The 4,350-nt window shown below is 47.7% G+C and overlaps 1 long non-coding RNA gene across 1 annotated transcript; it reads left to right on the top strand.

Moving 5' to 3' along the window:
- Positions 1-2,802: 2,802 nt before the first annotated feature.
- On the top strand, positions 2,803-3,965 carry LOC119285391. The gene is made up of 2 exons (XR_005139483.1): positions 2,803-3,114; positions 3,202-3,965. It is a non-coding gene; the product is annotated as an uncharacterized LOC119285391 (long non-coding RNA).
- Positions 3,966-4,350: the final 385 nt, after the last annotated feature.

Below are 4,350 nucleotides of genomic sequence, written 5' to 3'. Positions count from 1 at the left end.
GGCAAATTGCCCTATTATTAATAATCCATTTACTAATCTAATTGACATTCATATTAAGCACATAATATATTCCATTTCCATATTAAGGAAGCATGATTTCATAATTGAAATACCTCAGAGTACAACATGATATAGCTTCAGCACTCAACTACCCCATTACACAACTGCACCGACAACAAGTTTCACATGCAACATCTAGAACCTTTTGAAATTAGCATCATAGACGGTACATAGACAGATGCATCTCATCTAGAAAACTTCTGAAGCGGAAGGCGAATATTGAGCCTTCATTCATGTTGAAGGTCTTTGCAACTTTAGGCCAGTGCCTGTGGATGATTGACCGTCCATCGTTCGACCTCTTCAGGAAAACTTCAATATTGAACCGTGGGTGTTATATGAAAACTTTCCTCGCCTCCTGAGCACAGAGGTGGTTTGAGAGGTAATCATCAGTGAAGCCTGAAAACAAGGATGTGCATAAATATCTTCTCTATATTGGAAATGGGGTAAAGGAATACAAAAAGGCAAGGTATAATAGTTAGTACCATCTTGTAAACCTCAGTGCTTCCCATTGTTTCCCTGCAACACATATAAGGTTGTTAGTCATCAGGTTAAGTAAGGGTCCGCATGCTATAAGTAAAATATGTTGATGATAAATAAGCACATTGCAGATTCATCATATTAATTCAAGCCACATGGAAAACCCATTTATCTGAACCAAGCATGATTAAGAACTAGGAAGTATAGCACTTGTATATGTTCCTCATGTATTAAGTACAGCCAAATTCGATTTATTACTCACATGGTATACAATAACAGAATGCATCCACATCAATTGAACATTGCATTGCAGAATTGAACCAAGGAGTTAACTAAAAACCACAACAAATGAACCAAACGTTAAGTGAGCACCACATTGCACAATATAACATACTCCTAATAGAAGATCAGACAGTTAACCAAACCAAGCATGCCTAACAACTTGGAAATATAGCAATTGTATTTCTTTCTCATGTATTAGTACAGCCAAATTCGATTTATTTCTCACATGGTATACAATAACAGAATGCAGCCACAACAATTGAACATCGCATTGCAGAATTGAACCAAGCAGTTAACTAAACACCACAACAAGTGAACCAAGACACAACAAATGAACCAAGCAGTTAACTAAATACCAATTGAACAATATAACATACTCATAATAGAAGATCAGACAGTTAACCAAACCAAGCATGCTTAACAACTTGTAAATATTGCACCCTGAAGAATTGAACATCACATTCATAGAATTGAACCAAGCAGTTAATTGAACACCACATTGCACAACATATAGAACATATACACTATAGCAGAAGATTGCATGGTAAAAGTAGATAGCACAATTCACTAGAATTTATTAAGGAAAGGCAGTAGCTAGCAAACTGAACATGGGTCCTTATAGTTAGCTAATAAGACAAGCTACTCCTCATTGTCGGAGATATCGATGATGATTGGCTCCATGGACATCGAAAGGGCGAGGCCTCCGCATCGTGGGTGCCCTCGTTGTAGTGGTGAGTTGCCTGAGCCGGTCCGGGTACCAACCTGCTGGCTCTTGAGATGAGGTAAGCACATGCACGCTGAGAAAACACCTCATAGTCTTCGTCGAAGGCACCGACGGTGGCCTCGAGAAAATGCTACAAACTGTCGTTTAAAGCAGCCAACCGCGTCGCAACGTCGGCGCACGAAGCGTCAACGGTGGCCTCGATGGCGAGGTGGTCCTCCAAAATCTGGGTTTTGGCATGAATGGCAGCCATCGCGACCTCATCCGCGCGTGCGGTCGCGATTAGCTTCTCCGCTGCCAAATGCTCCTTGAGGTCCTGGCTATACCGCGTGCACCATGGCTTACGCTGGCGCTTTTTTGGTGGAGGGGTCGGTGATTTGGGTGGAAGGTGTCGCGCTTGCGCCGGCGGTCGGGGCATGTGGGATGTGGAAGGAGGAGGAGGATGGGGGTCGGGTGTGGATTACCTTCCGGGATAGAGGAGGCCGAGCAGCGTGAAGGAGGGTCACCAGTGTAACGCCCCGAGACCATTGCGCCAGGTGTCTTCTAGTTATTCGCTGTTGTTGCCTTGTCATTGCTTGCGTGTTGCATCTTGTCATGTCATCATCCGCATTGCATCATCATATTTTCACAACTTGCATCCGTCCCGGTCTCCTCGTCCTCTTCCGTTGTCCGTTCTGAGCCCAGACACACTTGCACGCGCCCGCGGCATGTCCGAAATATTATTTTATAAGTGGCCGGAAAATGTTCTCGGATTGGGTTGAAAGTTGGCGTGTGGTCTTATTATAGTGTAGATAGACCGCCTGTCAAGTTTCATCGCATTCGGAGTTCGTTTGATAGCCCAACCGTTAAACTATAGCGGCAGTATAGCCGGTCTATCGCCGGACGTTTTCGGTCTCCGGAAACTGCTGCCGGGCCCTCTCTCTATTCTCTCCTCTCAGCCCACCTAGTCCATCCACCTATCCCCTCTTCGCGTCCGGTGCCGTCCGATGCGATCGCACGGTCCGAAAACCCCTCTCTACTCAGTTCTTAGACCCCCTCGCGCATCCGAAAACCTTCCCCAAACCTGAACCGGACTTTCATCACCATTGGATCCAAAACATCCCCAAACGTCTACAAAACATCTCCGTTTTGTAAATTGGGGCCCCTAACCTATGTATCCGGGACCGTATGATTACGATCGGATGGACCGAGTAGCCCCTAACCTAACCTATCTACCTATATAAACAGTCAACCCTAATTTCTAGGGGAGTTGTCCCATCCATCCCTCTCGGCCGCCACCACTAATCCTCTTGGATCCCCTCATTCCAAACCCCCCTCGAAACCTCCCTCTGCCCGATCCAACCAACCAGTGCTCCTCCTTCGATCCCGAGTGCAGCCACCTACCCAAACTCTGAGAATCCCCACGATCCTACCCGCGCCTCCCCTGGATCCCCTCGTCCAGCCATCGCCCCGTGCCCCACGCTCATGCTCGTCTTCCACACACTAACGGGAGAGGAGCTCCCGATCCGTGTGTCCAAGGCGTCCTCGTCGCCGTTGCTCGAGCCTCCTCCGGCAGCCGTCGCTGGCGACCACCTGTAGGACCCCATCGTGCCCATCACCTTCCTCCTCCTTTGTTGTTTCCTCCTTCCCGCCTCACTTCTCTCCCCTGTTTCTCTTGACAGGCATCGAGCCACCAAGTCCGCCGCCAAGGTCCTGCCGGGAGCGACACCGCCCGGATCCGACTGTCTCTGCATCGTCCGTGCCCCTGCCTCACCATGGACGCGCCTCCCCAGCTTGCCGGAGTCCGAGCGGCCCGCCTGCTCCCCTGATGCTGCCGCTATCAGGCTCTGTCGAAGACGGCAAGCCCCGCCTCATCTGTGCCCAGATCTGCCGCGGGCTGCCCTCAGAACGGAGTTCCACTGCCACCTAGCCTCGGATCCGGCCGGTTCCTGTACGCCCCCGCCGGAGCAAGTCCCATCACCGCCGGCACCAGTGCTACCCTGTTTCCCCTGCATCTCCTCCGCTTCAGGTCGAACAGCAAGGAGCTCGTCCGGTCCAGCCCCGCGCCTGACCGCGCTGGCCAGCTGCGTGGGCCGGCCTCCTCTTCAGCTGTGGCCCAGCACCGCTTCCAGCTAAGCCCAGCCGCGCGCCCCTGCCGGCCTCACCTCTTCCACCGACTTGGGCTTGGCCCATGGTGAGGCCCACTGCAGCGCCTCTTTTTTTTCTTTCTTTCTTTTATGCTGGCCCAACATGCTTAGATTTGGCCTGTTTAGGTTTTTCCCCAGATCTGTGAATTTAGTTATTTTTCCAGGATCTGTGGTTTTGCAGAAAAACCCTTGTACATCATGCATATAATAACTTTTCACCCGTTCATCGGAACCCAATAAACTTTATATGTAAAATGCTTAGAATTTTGTGTAGATCAATAATATGCAATTTTCAACCATGTTTAAAATGCTTAAGATGTTGTTTGTTTAAACTTGCTTAATTAACTTCCTAAAATGACTTATTTCATAACTAAATAACCGTAACTCGGATTTTAATAAACTTTATATGTAAATGGGGTGGAAAAATGCCTAGTTTAACGTGGTGACCTTACTTTGCATGTTAAATAACTCTAAAATTGTGTTTAAGGAAGATCAGTACCAAACCTTAAAATATGCATATGGGGATTTTTTCCGGACTTGTTGCTTGTTGTTCCAGCCTCATTTAAACTTGCCTAGATAGGTAGTTTTGTTTTGCTTCACCCTCATGCCATGTTTAACAACATTTAATATTGATGGGTACATAAACGAGATCGAACTAAATAACTTGTTGTGGTGTTTCGTCAA

Source organism: Triticum dicoccoides, chromosome 4A, assembly GCF_002162155.2.
Source record: "Triticum dicoccoides isolate Atlit2015 ecotype Zavitan chromosome 4A, WEW_v2.0, whole genome shotgun sequence".
In the NCBI taxonomy this organism is placed as follows: domain Eukaryota; kingdom Viridiplantae; phylum Streptophyta; class Magnoliopsida; order Poales; family Poaceae; genus Triticum; species Triticum dicoccoides.
The sequence above is the reverse complement of the archived record's forward strand: the minus strand, read 5'-3'. Positions and strand labels throughout refer to the sequence as shown.